This window comes from Thermobia domestica, chromosome 3 (genome assembly GCF_964235325.1).
Source record: "Thermobia domestica chromosome 3, izTheDome1.hap1.1, whole genome shotgun sequence".
NCBI classification, from domain to species: Eukaryota; Metazoa; Arthropoda; class Insecta; order Zygentoma; family Lepismatidae; genus Thermobia; species Thermobia domestica.
The window spans coordinates 54,732,338-54,747,680 of NC_137456.1; the positions used below are offsets into that span (position 1 = coordinate 54,732,338).

Here is a 15,343-nt window from a genome sequence, read left to right on the forward strand (position 1 = left end):
ACCCACACACACGGTGTTTGTCCACCACAAAGTTCACTTGGCGGGGGCTGGGATCGAACCCGGGACCCCAAGCACCAGAGGTGAACGCTCTACCACTGAGCCACCGCGACCCCATTATTTTTGGGAGTGTTCAAATTAAGGATAAATTGTACTAAAATTCGTAAAATTACTTCTACAATAAAGACTAGATTCATAGAAAAGTCGGAGTTTCCACCCACCTTCTGCGTACTGCCCTACTTACTACTATAAGTCTCAAAAGCAATCTACTGATTTGCCTGAACTATTGCGAATATTATTATTCCATAACAAATAAACTGGAGAGATAACCTGTGCTACCTTTCGTCAACTAGCAAATAACTATTACAACAACAAACAAATAAATAAATAAATAAATAAATAAATAACAGTAAACGACAATCTTTGCACATATTTCTGGATATATTTGATGCATGTGAAACCATTTGAGGCATACTGAAACAGCTAAAAGCGGTCAATGATTTCACACCTGAAAAAAAAAAAAAAAAAAATTGAATGATATACCGACCACACACCATCTTACTAAAATCCGTCTATTTGGTCTTGTGCTTCTATCGGCTGCATGTCACGGAAAATATGATTTTCGTGACAAGTCGGCTCCCCCCCTCTCTTAATGTCTGCCACCACTGACTCAGAGAAATCGATAATGGGAAAGAAGAAGAAAAAAACTATCCACAGCTCAATTAATAATGCCGACTAACCTAGTAACAATTCGTGAGAACGATACTGTATAAATAATCTACCATATGGGAGATACGCTTCTCCAGTGAATGGTATACGAGGAAGAGGATGGAAGCACGTTTCAACAACTGCAAGGGCGACGACGGGAGGAACGAATGAGGGCAAGGAAATTGGACCTGATGCAGCTGCGTATCATCTCTCACAATTACCTAATTTGGCAGCCAGGAACAGGATATGACGCAAGAACTGCTGAGGAGAGGGGGTAAAATACAAAAGGAAGAATCCAATTGATTCTCCCTCCCTTCAAAAACTTTGTGTGAAATGTTCACAAGTCACACCAAAATTACCAACCCTCTTTCATTGTTATATTTAAGAGTAATCATTTCCTCGACAGTGGTGCATATAGATGGGACTCAAACATGGCTGGGTACCACAAAAATTCATTTGAATTGAAGAATGCGTATGAAAAAAAAAAAAAAAAAAATGCGATTTTTTAAATCGTGAAATATGAACAGATGCTTGGAAATTATTTAAAGTCAAGGTAAGAGCACGATATAAACATCAACGAATAACTAAACAGTTTTAAAGCTAACGAAGCCAATTTTAAAATATTTGGCGTATTTCCTATGTTCTTACGCTGTAAGCTAATACAGATATAAAGGCAGAAATGGCATAAAACGGTAAAAAAAAAAAAAAAAAAAAAAAAAGTAATATCAAAACAATGGAAATATCTATGTAATACAATACATAATATTTGTGACTTTGTAACACTTAACATTCGTGAACTGTGACTATATTGTGTCGCGTGGTATTGATTATTACGCGTAGCGGTGTAGTACAGATTCGTGAGTGTACAATAGGCCTGACGTTCGCAGGGCAAGATGAACAAATTTCAAAGAGAGCATATTGTGGATGTGAAGTTAGTTGGAGCATATGTATTGAAGACAGATAATGACACTACATACAACTCATTGCAACACATAATCGAAGAGGAATACGGGAGAAAAACAAACGGTGAGACAGATCGAACATTGAATACAAAAGGACTGTACAGCAACTGACTTCATAGCTAAACCAGCAATTGTAAACACCTGTCCCTGCATCCACAATCAAAGAGCTACTCGTCAATGCAGTAAAGCGAAAAAGGCGCCGCCGAATATAGAACATGGATCGCCGGTGATTGATATAAAGCCACGTTCCTCCTCGTTTTCAACAAGTTCTGCCGTTAAACATCACGCCGGGAACTGACCTGGTGTGTGTCGAAAATTTAATGGTATTCCTTTGGTCCTATTACTATTTTCAAAGGACGAATTACTGCACAATAATTACCTGAAAACTTACGGCGACTAGATGTATTATAGTACGGTACATTACGTTGCTCCTTAACAATGTCACATTGTTCTTCCAACATGGCAATGCACAAACTTACTTGTTTAGGTGTAGTTAAATGAACATTAGAATTAGCTTCAAAATCTTCCATGGCCCGCTTAATCTTCACATTTTCAACATTATGAAACATCTACGGTCGAAATTTTGAGTAATGAGTCCGGTGCAGATTTTCTCCTCCATCATTGCTGACGCAATCGAGTGGTGCGCTGCATGAACAATGGACTACTAGTCTTCTGGAAACAAGTCACTTGAGTCCACGTTAAATACAAGCTGTACTAACGGCTGCAAATTGTCCGATGTCACATTAAATCTAGTGTTGTCCACGACGCGAAAAATTACTTTTTCGTCCTAACTCGTAAACTTTATAGAAGTCTCGTTTCCTCTCGATCAGCTTTTCTGGTCTCGTTTCGTACATTTATGCCCTGATCTTTTAATTTCACCTAGAAGTGATCAGAACTTTGTCTCATTTCTAAGACAAAACAAGAAATGTCTCATCTCGCACGCAACACGAATATATACCTAGACCAAATAAGTTGAATCTGTTAAGATGTTCCCAATTACTGTGGTAAATAAATAAAATTGGAATTTTTACTGTTAAATATCTTGGGATTGAGAACAACAGATTTTTGCCGATTTCTTAAAAAATACTCGCACATGTGAAATCTGTTTCTTCGATAGTGTTATTATAGAATTCTTATGCCTTAGATATTTAGTTACTTACTACAACTGTTGTTACTTTAAATAATTACATACGAACACAAAATGTTGGTCCTAGATTTGGCGCTACCCCCGAAAATTCACTGTTTTATTTCTATATTGTGTCACTAACATCGAACTCACGACTCTGCATATCGATATTGGATGTGTGCATGTGACTCTTGTTAACCGTATTGTACTAACATGTTTTAATACTATAGAGATACTAACATGGGTGAATTTTCACCCACATAATTCTTTGGTGCATAATTTTGAAAAAGCTAAGATTTTCAATATGTGACACTTTAATACAAAATTGTATACCATACCGCTATAGAAAAAATAATCAAGATACTATATAAATTTAAAAGTTTTAATACTCTATACACGGTTATATAATTTTCACCCATGTTAGTACTCTACGGTTAATGAAGAGACAATTACTAACATATTTTTTATCTCTAATCTTAGGTCTTAGTCAAGACCCGGGTTCGATTCCCGGTGGAAGCTCATGTGGATCGGGTTCCACGTTAAGCTGTAGGTCCACGTCTCACACAGCCTCGCTGCTGAAAAGGTCGCTAAACTAAAAATCAAATCAATTAAGTCTCGATCCATCTAACCACTTTAGTGAATTAGCAATTTACCATACAAGATTGTAAACCACAAGGGAAAAAGAACTCTTCCACCTGTTCTACTTGTCAGTGGCCACTAATTACATATAGAACCTGATTAGAACTGTTATTTGGCAAAATACTCGTAGTGAGAGGACACCGTACATAGGTATTAAGAACCTGAACAGAACCCAAGAATGACACTTTTCTCGCGACCAAGGACAGTTAGTTACTGACTGGTTAGCATTGGAAAAACCTTGGGATTCGATGATCTTATTGACAAAAACGCGATATGGTCTGAGCTTAGAATATATGGTTCGGATCCCATGTTCAGCCGCAGATCCATGTCTCAAATAGCTTAGGTGCTAAACGAGACACTCAACTCCAAACCAGCGCACCACGAGAGATTTAAGAACAATCATTCTGCAGTATTTCGTTCCCACTCTGCATTAAATAATTTTCACCTACCCCACTTGGCAAAACTCGAACTCATTAACGGAAATGTGTTAACTTAGAAAGGACATACCTCATAATATTATCAACTTTTATACCTAAGCGAACTCAATACCACGACACTCGCCTTTGCAACATATGGCCCCAGGTATAATTTCATGGCACGCACTGAATAATTTCATAGTTCACTATCCTTCCAGTAGCCAGCGCCTCCGTTGCTGGCCTTTCACGTTTCCCCTACTGGAAACTACTTGTCCACTTCCAGGCATTAATTGCCAATAAACTGCATATTATGATATATTTTGAAAGTATATGTAGGATATTATACATAAACTGAACCTCTCCTTGGCGTCAGTGTTTCTTTTCAAATTATACAATCATTTCTGCGATCAGATTCATTGAACGAGAATATATGTTATTTTACCATCGCGTCCCGTTTTTAAATATGTACAAGTATTAGACACGCACTACGATCACAACAGCCAACGTAGGTCAGCTGTATACTGTGACGAACATTCCCCTCCGCTCTAGCACTATTCAAGTGCACTGTGGCATAAAATCTAAACACCAGTGACAGCTGTAAACATTGTGTGTTAATGGCATGTATAAATTCAAAGCTAATTTTTCACTTTTATGGACGACAATTAATGCAATCTTCTTCATATAGTAAAACCTTAGAAAACAAGAGAGAGAAAAATCAAATTCTCTAAAACTGAACAACTGGGTTATTCCACCGAATTCTAATGAAACGACGAATTTATTATACTATTCTGTGATGCGAGATTCAGTACACTCCATCAAAAAGCTAAGCAAGGTTGGTGTAACCAAGTGCATGTATCAATATTACGGATAGCCTAAATATATTAAATAGTGATGCCCATCCGTGATTAAATATACATCACTGAAAACTTAGGAGGTTGACAAAAGAGTTAGTTAAAACTTATGAAGCTATTAAATAACTACAACATTGAGTGAAAAAAATGTACAATTTTTACATACGGAAAACACGTTTTAATCAAGGTCAGTCCCGCGGAAAGGGGGGAAAAAGATCATTCAAGGTCAGGGCCATTAAGAGAGCTGCCTCTCTATCGTAGGTTCGAGCCCTGCGGATAGGGGTCAATAATATTTCACCATCGATCTCTCTTCTGCCTCCTCACCGCAGATCGTAAAATACTAAAATACAGCATTATCGAAAATGTTTATGTTGTATGGGGAATGCTTTTTGGTAAACATGTCAGCAGAACAATTTTGGAGGTGCGTCATGCACGGTTAGTGTAAACCAAATGTATGAATCAATATTATGTAAGGAAGATGAGTAACCCTGTATAATCAATAATAAACGAAAGATATATGTAATTTTCTCAGTAAATGTTTAAAATTTGCTGGCTTTCAAAAAAATTACCTTGAGAGTTGCAGTACCGTAGCGGGAGAAGACGAAGATTGAGTTCCGTCTGTGTGTACATTTTCAGCAACAAAACTACTTGAAAACAGACTAATATTGTAATTCATCTACTTCACAGGGGCGTAGAAAGTTTTTCTAGGGGGAACGACTTTTCCAGGGAGCCGGGACCCATGTCTTCCGCAGCTACACCCTTGCCCTTTATCGAACTATTTACATATCATTTTTAATAGTTAACAGATCATAATACCCGACGAAAAGCTAAATCTAAATACATTATGTATCAACGTTACTCCTTTTCATTGTAAGTGCAAAACCAGAGTTGAGAGAATTACGGGGAACCAGGCAAGCAATATCTATGCCCACTATTTTTGTTATCCTTTGATTTTATTTATTTGAGACATCAAAAACGATATCTGTAAAATCCAATACGTGTATACTGTATATTGACAAGAAAGATACGTCATAAATAGTATTTTCTTCGCTTCGTTGCACATAAATATTCCCATGGTAACTTTATAAATACATTAAAGAATGATTACTATCAGAAATTATATTGAAAATAACTGCTGAACGAGAGAATACAAATGTTATTTGTATTTAGAAACCATTAAGATGGTTGAGACCTAACTGGCAGTACGTCCTCATCTTACTGCAAGGTTCTGAACCTCAGGCGAATATCCAGACCATACAATGTCAGGGGCGTTATTCAGGGAAGGCAACTGCTCCTTGAGTCATATACTACATATACTGTAATATATAAATCCTATACTACATATAAACCAATAGTACAGTAATACACTAATGAAAACGTGAAATCCATCATATCGATGGAGAATCCTCCCCCCTTCCGAGCAGAATCTGAAATGATGCTCCTGAACAATGCTATATATACCTTCCGATGAAAATATGTGTAATATTACCAAAACATATTTATTAAATGAAAAAGCTTAGAACATGAATCTGAAGTATGAGAATATACACCCCTTTTAAATAAACGATGTAATGATCAATTCCGAGGTCTAAACATTAAAATCACTGTTACATTGCAGACAGTGACGTAAGTCTTGCTACGTACAAAACAGATGTGAAACCCGATTCTAACACTATCTGCCAGGACTTTCAGTGATGATACTAATAATAATAATAATAATAATAATAATAATAATAATAATAATAATAATAATAATAATAATACGTAGATTACTGATTTGAAGCTGACAGGGTGATTATTGTGATCGTACTTTAAAAAACAATATGAAATTTTGGTTCTGAACCTCAGGTGTACGTAAAAGATATGAACAACGTTCTTCACCACTTTTTGTAAATAACAACAAACCATATGCTAATTTTGAACAGTAAGCAGGCCAATAAATACTTATAAAATTATATGAATATTGCCTTTAATTTGTATTATGCAAAGTTCCCTCCGGGCCACCCGTGAAATCATCACTGGTTTATACACTGTTCTAATACATAAATATTATTGTACACTATCAAGCCACACGAAAAATATTGTAATAAAATATCCATGTGTACATATACAGGTCAAATTTACGTATCTTTCTACCGTACTGCGTATTCTGCAAAAACTACTCTCAAGCCGAATGCAGTGACATACAGTTTTTGAATTTATATGTTGATGGTAGTGTTATAAAATCCTTAAAGCAGACACATATGGTTGAGTACAGCAAATAGTTAATGTTTATACAACAACGCTGGAAGAATGTTTTGGTATTTAATATGGGTATAACTTTTTAAAACTAAAATATAACCACGATATAAACACGACAAAACTGCAGTTCCTGTTTACACACACATACACACAACATTTTGCGGAACAAATTAGAAGTATACCGGCTTTGTGAACCATTCCCTAACTACGTATGTTAATCACTACAAAAAATGAAAATATTTACTTACTGGATAGTATACTCCCTGTGGCGGAAGAAAAAATGCCCCTGAGCCCCACAGCTTGGCTGTTGAAGTAGAAACGCTAGCACATAAAACGTTCGCCAAACTGATGGCGCCTGACCGTGTCTAGTTTACTGGGCACCTTCGATTAAATGCTCACTAAATGAAGTGCGCTAATGGTCGCTTCCCTTAGACTACTTCCGTCCTTCTTTGCTCGTGATATTACAAAAGAGGCACTTGGGTGACTTGGAAAGTTATCTCCTTCAATTTGGTACACGATCTCTCCCTCTGTCTCTCTCTAGTCTCTTCCTCACCACTACTACTGGTGCAGCACACGGTTGATCTCCCACAACAAACTACCAATGGCTGTCACAGGGACTGTAAACATAAGGCCAAACACAACACTCACTACTGCAGAAAACTGGCTCAGTACTGATCAAAAGGAATGTCAGCCAATGACTGCAGATTGTATTAATTTTGTTGCCAGTACTACCGTGCCCATGTACTGTGTTATTCCTGTTGTTCACCAAAGGTTCCACCACCGCGCAGATCGATGGGTCGCTGCAGTGAACCGACCATCGTGACATCTCGTGGCTATTCCGGTAACGAGCTAGGAGAGGCAGCCATGCGCACTCCGCAGATAACTGATGCTACAGGATACAGAAGGCATGAGAGAAAGAAAGACAGATCAGTTCGCAGTAATCAAAAACTAAATCGTAACCAACGCAACGGTGGTGGTGGCACACAATCTATGCAGGTATTTTACAACAAAAGATGGTATTCTTCACGACAGCCATTAAATACGTATTATACCACCCCGCTCCAATCTAGTAATAACTCAGTGAATAAAATACAACTATTATTACATGAACCACTTCCTGTGATATCAAATGAAACGGTTAGCCATTATTTGCAGATTCTATTAATTAAGTTTAATTATGCCATCAAAATTCGAAACATTTCTCTTCTGAAGCAAGGAAAATGTTTCTATACTCACTCTATCGGACATAATGCGCATTTCATTTTAACCATAATAAAAACAAGATTCATGCATATGTTAAATAAAATTATTGCAATTGATCCATATATGTATAAAATACATGTATATCATTTTACATCTCATGCATGAACAACATATTCATTAAGATCATAATGCTATATTACAATGAACATTAAATCCATATTCACATTATACAAATTATGTTAGTAATTATTCGAAATATTTACATATTGTTAAGTTGCACGTTTACTCCGTTGAATATACAAGTTAAACGGAATCTCTGGCATAATTGCATATTTAAGTTCAAAACACACATATAGGCCTATACATCAATTCACACAACGGACAGTCACTTGTTCGGAATTACTCTTGCTTGCTCATGTCCAAATCAGAGTTAATCTAACTCTTTTTCAACTCTGTTATTAATAAGAATGCTCTACGGTCCACTCTACCATTATTCCCTTCGTAAGAAAATTTATCGTTTCAATTTAAAAGTATATACCTACGTATATTTTTTTTTTAAAAAAAGTGTTAATTAAAAGTCCCTTTATTTTACACTGGTATTAAGAGAAAATTATATATATATATATATATATATATATATATATATATATATATATATATATATATATATATATATATATATATATATATATATATATAAAGGAAGGCTGAATAATTATTGTCCCCGGCATATTTAAAATACTTAAGCTGGGATGGCTGATGGGGGATGTTGTAGCCTAATGTCTTAGATGCCTATATGCTAAATTTCAGAACCATAGCTGCTATATTAATATTCTTTTTTGTCGTTTCAGGTGTGAGAGGTGGCACCTTGCTTGAAAAATGGAGAAAACCGAACAACGAGCTGTAATCAAGTACCTCCAGAAAATGGGGTTAAGCCCAAAGGAGATTCATGAGGACATGATCAGTGTGTTGGGTGATGGGGCTCCTTACTACCAGGTGGTAAAGAACTGGTGCCGCGACTTCCGTTGCGGCAGGGAAAGGTGTCAACAGGCCCCTAGTGCTGGTCCTCCAACAACAGCATGCACCCCAGAAAACATTGATGCTGTGCACGATACGATTATACCAGACAGACGAATCGCGGTGCAACAATTAGCAGACATCATGCACATCTCTGTAGGTTCAGTGGAAACCATTGTGCATGAACATTTGGGATTCAGAATGGTGTCAGCGCGATGGATACCCAAAATGTAATTCGTGAAAATCAGAAAGACAGAGTTCGATGTTCAAGGGCTGGTTTGGAGGTTATAGGGGGCAGACCTGAAACAGTTCTGTGATAGATTTGTGACAGTGGATGAGACGTGGCTCCACAACCATGATCCCGAGTCCAAACAACAGAGCATGGAGTGGCGGCACAGCAGTTCGCCTCCCCCACGCAAGTTCAAGGTGCAAGCATCAGCACGCAAGGTTACGGGCACAATTTTTTGGGATGCGAAGGGCGTGCTCCTTATTGACTACCTGGAGGCTGGACACTATCACTGAGACCTATTATGCAGCCCTAATCCCTAAGTTACGCAAAGCAATCAAGGAAAAACGGAGCGGGATATTGCACCGAACAGTGCTGTTCCACCAAGATAATCTTCCGACACACAAAAGCCATCTTACTGGTGCCGCAATCCATGCTGCTAGTTTTGATGTGTTGGAATATCCTCCCTACTCACCCGACCTCGCCCCTAGTGACTTTCATTTGTTCCCGAAGTTGAAGGAGCACCTCAAGGGGAAGGAGTTTCACTCAAATGCAGCTGTTATTGAAGCTGTGGAGGAATGGGTCACGGCTCAGCCAGAGACTTTCTTTGAAGCTGGCATGGTAGCTTTACAGCATAGGTGGAAGGAGTGCATTACTATGAAAGGAGACTTTCTGGAAAATAATACTGCTTATAGGTCAGGGACAATAATTATTGAACCACCCTCGTATATATATATATATATATATATATATATATATATATATATATATATAAGGGCGGATCCAAGGGAGGCTATATATATATATACAATCACGTAACAGTTTCGACATAATAACTGTCTTCATTTGACTTCCACTCTTTCTCTAGAAATCTGATGAAGACACAATTATTGTGTCGAAACTGTTATGTGATTGTGTGTTTTTGTTACATATTTTCACATAGCCATATATATAAGTTACTACGGAAATGTCCGTTCTACGCACGAGGAGAAAAGATTTATGGAAATCATTTAAACTCCCTTCCCCCTTTGGCAGCGGTCGAAATGAGATGGTATGCGGTGGTATGCCATACCTCTGGTTTTTCAGTGACGAAAGCATACCGCCTCTAGTTTTTCAATGACCAAGACATACCGTCACGGGAGAGTCGATGCTAAATACCTTTAATAAATCCATTTTTATACACAGTAATTGACGAATAGCTTTGCACGTAAAAGGAGTTTATTTCTTATGTATAAATAATTTCTAAGTTGACAACACCGACATTTTTATCATCTTTTTTCTACCTTTTGTTTTTAAAATGAGGTGTTTTCAAAGAAGTTCATCTAGTTTATATTCTGATGTGACACACTGAATTCTTTCTTTCGTATGAATGTGTATATCTTCTTGTCTTATTTCATATAAATGTCGTGTTTCGAGCATGAGTGGATTTAGGGGTTGTCTGCTGTGGGGGCGATTCTTCCTGGGGTGTGGAATACCCCTCAGTCGAGTGGGGGTGCGGGAGCTTTCCCGCAGGAAATGGTTAACATAAAAACTCGGTTTTTGAGCATTTTCGTGTATAATTTTCTATAATACAACACAAAGAGATATTTTTATTTTTTCGGGAAAGTTGTTGGCGAGGGATCAAAGTCTCTCCATGGCCCCCTCCCTGTAACTAAAGAGAAGCTCTCCAGTTGTTTTCGGTCGTTATGTAAATAGAAATGCAATCTTTTAGATAACATACCTTCATTGTATTTCAACATTTAGATAGCCGGTATGTCGAATCAAAATCGTAATAAAACATACCGCTTCTTCTTCTTTTCCACTTCGAACACTGCCCTTTACGATACAAAAAATTCAATGAAAGTGTAATTTTAAAAACCCGTAAGATGATATATTTTTTGGCATAACTTTTGAACTCTCCTTTCTCATAGGATACTCCCGTTAACCAATGTGACATGATTCAAGCAGGAACTAACATTTCAAATAACTAACACGTTTTTCATGATGTAATCACAAACACCTGATTACGTCTATTCCAACGTGGCGAAAAATACATATACAAATTGCAGCACTTCTTCGCTCTTAAAATCAGAATTTTGGAAACTGCTGGGCCATGAGCCTCCGCTCATTTGTAATTAAGAGTTTATATGCACATTTTCATCTTCCTAACTTATAGGGTTCGTGACGTACTCTATATTTCGCATTAGTTTTGAATTACATACTCCTTTAGTATATATGTGAACTTTGTGGTGGACAAACACCGTGCTCGTGGGTTTTCACGGGGTTCTCCCGTTTCCTCCCACTTTCTTCATTCCACATTTCATTCATTTCTCATAATCACCGTCTCCTTTAGCCTAACCGGCATAACCGTGGGACGTAAAGTTTTTTTCCTTTAGTATACATACATTAATCTAAGTGGTGATTAAAATATAGATCAAGGTAGATACCAACTATGTTCGAAAATTTATTTCAAAGTTTTCTATCATTTTCACGTAATGATCACAAATAACACACATCACCTTCAACTCGGAGGGGGAAAAAGTAGAAAATGCCCCTTTCAAAAACGCTGAGACGTGTGTCCACCTATTTTTAATGAGAGGTTTATAGGTTGAGTTTCAATGCCCCTTTCAAAAACGCTGAGACGTGTGTCCACCTATTTTTAATGAGAGGTTTATAGGTTGAGTTTCAATGCCCCTTTCAAAAACGCTGAGACGTGTGTCCACCTATTTTTAATGAGAAGTTTATAGGTTGAGTTTCAAACTAATTTCACGAATTTATGAGCTATTCTATTCTGGACTAAACATTTGAATACCCTTTATCTCCCTTAGGATAGGTATGTCCAAAAATTCTTTTTTATTTCAAGCTTTCGTGACAAAAGGAGTATTCTCGCCAAATTTCACTTAATACCTATAATAGTATGGCCTGGGCGATGATAAGTCACCCACTTCAACGTTTATATAATTGCATAGATTAGAATTTGTATAACCTTTGCCTTATTAATATGTATAATCTATACCTATCTGAAATGAAATGAAATCTTTGAGTTTTACGTCCCACGGTTATGCCAGCTAGACTAAAGGAGACTGTGATAATGAGAAATGACGGTAAATGATGGAATGAAGAAAGTAGGAGGAAACGAGAGAACCCCGAGGAAACCCACGCACATGGTGTTTGTCCACCACAAAGTTCATGTGGCGAATTCTCGAGTATAGTGTAATACGCAATTCACTCCAATTACAATATTTCGTCTTCTTTTTTAAAAAAAACTAATGTTCAATCTAAGAGGACCACAAAGGTACATCTCTGACCATTTGTGGTCACCAAACCACAGTTTGAGAAACACTTCTCTACAGGGACAACTATATTTCATTTCAAAACTGGATTATTTCATTACATTTTCATTAATGTATCAAAAGTTTTAATTTAAAAAAAATACGAAAGATGCATAGAACATGACTTCCGAAAGATTATAATTTGAAGATGAGTATATAGAAGTGTGGCGGAAAATCTAAATGAAGGCATATTATGAAAAGAAATCGAGAAGTAAATGTTTACTACATAGAAACATGTTCTTTATTATTATTATTATTATTATTATTATTATTATTATTATTATTATTACAGTCTTCTATTACTAAATGACTAACAAATCTGATGAAATCATATTCTTGAAAACCCAAGCTATTCTGTACCCAGATTCTTGGATGCCCATTTCATTAACATAGCTCTGGAACAGCAATGCTGGAGGGTTATAGAAAACACACAATATACGATCCCGAATATCGTAAATTCATGCAGACTGTTCACATGTCACGAAACCGTTCAGCTGGAAATGTGGATACCAGATGGATGTGTAATAGCTACAGCTAACGGTGCAATACAGTAGCAGGTGTATACTTTTGATTTGTTTTGGCCATCAAGGGACGGATAATAGGGATAATTTGTTGTCTTTGGTATGCTCCCAAACGGATTTCCCTCCGGAAATTTTCTTTATTTTCCATACAATCAAACACTGTCTTTGAATAATTTCACTAACAGAGCAATCAGAAATGAACTGCAAATCGGGCTTTAGGGCAAACTGCAATCTCAGAGACAACAATCAACATTGAACGAAACTTTGTTCTGAACGCAACTGCATAGCCCAACCAATCTCAAAGCTAAGACTGTAAAGCAAAACCTTAAGATTATCTCTATATAATAACAGATGAAATCCTGACTGATTGATTGATCAACGTCCAGGCGAAACTACTTAAACAGAAAACCTGAAATTTGGACAGGGCACAGGATTAGTGATGTAAGGTCCCACTAAAGAAGGTTTTTCGGAAATTCGAAAAGGAAGGGATGAAGAAGGTTGGCAATTTTATCTTAAAATGGCAGAGACATGAAATTTAGTATATAGACTTCTCATTTAAAATAGAACTTTTTTCACGTTTTTTGATATTTGATCTAGAAGGGAAGAAAATGGATGAGGGGGTAAAGGTGATGGAAATTACAATTATTATATCGGAATCCGTTAAGATAAAAGCTATGAAATTTGGTATTTGGACTTCTCATTTAAAATAATTAGACATATGTTTTACCGTCTTTTTGATACTTCCCCTACAAGGGAAGAAAAAAAAGAGTGGGATTACTACTATTATAATTAGATTGCCATATCTCGAAATTCGTTGAGATTAGAGACATGGAATTTAGTACTTAGATTTTTCATTTAAAATAATCAAAAATGTGTTTAAGCGATTTTTGATATTTCCCGTACAAAGGAAGCAAAAAGCGGGTAGGAAAAAAAAGAGTGGGAATTACAATTGTTAAAATAACATGGCCATATCTCAAAATCTGTTAAGGGTAGAGACATGAAATCTGGTATTATAGGGTTTTCATTTCAAATAAAGACATATTTCGGCGTTTTTAGACGTTTCCCTTAGAAGGGAAGAAAAAAGGGTGTGGGGTCGTAATTGTTAAAATAAGATAGCCATATCTCGAAATCTTTAAAGAGTAGACACATGCTAACTAGACATGTTTCAGTTATTTTTTATAAATTTTCCCTTGCTGTAAAACACATTCAATCGTTCTAGTGAAGGTTGAAACGTACAACAAAACACACACAAACAAATTAAAAAGTAGAATACTTTACATTACAGCACTTTTTAAAATCACATCGTAAAATGATCCTGACGTTTCGAAAAGAGCAGCGCGGGGCATGGTTTGTAAGAGAGATAAACCAGAGGAAGATTGACTAGATTTTCCGAATACGACAACGAGAGCGGTTCGATTGCTGTGTGAGATAGAGCTTCATGCTAGTGATCCTCGGGTCGGGTATACGAATTTTTCTCCATTTCACCTTTTTTAAACCCTTAACTGTGCTGATGAAATCTACTGACGCCAACATGCTGACGGGGTTCAGTAGACCCCCAACGAATAACGAAGGCGACACATTACACCGAAGTCTGTGCACATATATTTGTCATGTGCTAACCATATCAGTTTGTGGGACTTGGTGCTATCCTTTCTTACAACATTATCTTTCGCAGGTGGTTCAGGCTCAGACCTGATCCACGGAAGTTACAATCAGTTTGCAGACTAGTACAATGCATACAGCATTGTCGATACCGAAGAATGAAAGTTTTATATTACCATTGTTGAAAGATTCGACGACATTGAACTCACAAGGGTTATTATCAACAGGATGGAGCAACATGCCATACATCACATGACAATATGGCTCTGATTGAAAGTTTTTTATTTATTTTTTTAATAGGGGTGATTTCAAAGAGATTGTAGCCTCAGAGGTCTCCGGATTTGACTACACCTAACTTCTTTTAAAGGGACATGTGTAGAGAAATCATCCTACATTCCTGGAATGGAAATATTGAAGCAGAACATCACAACTAAAATTGCGAACATTAGCCAGAAAATTTTACGTCTGATAGCCGTTAACATGATACGGCGTATTCGACTTCGTCTACAGGAAGAAGGCGGAC

General features: G+C 36.9%; 1 protein-coding gene across 16 annotated transcripts in view; it reads right to left on the reverse strand.

Moving 5' to 3' along the window:
• Window positions 1-15,343, reverse strand: part of Rbfox1 (RNA-binding Fox protein 1) — a 1,063,832-nt gene that overhangs the window by 170,963 nt on the left and 877,526 nt on the right. The window contains exon 1 of one of the 16 annotated variants that reach the window (XM_081750852.1): window positions 7,189-7,741. The exons of the other annotated variants lie outside the window; for them this stretch is intronic. The gene's annotated coding sequence lies outside the window, so the exon portion shown is untranslated. Of the gene's footprint in view, window positions 1-7,188; window positions 7,742-15,343 lie in introns of those variants that run through there. 16 annotated transcript variants of the gene reach the window in all.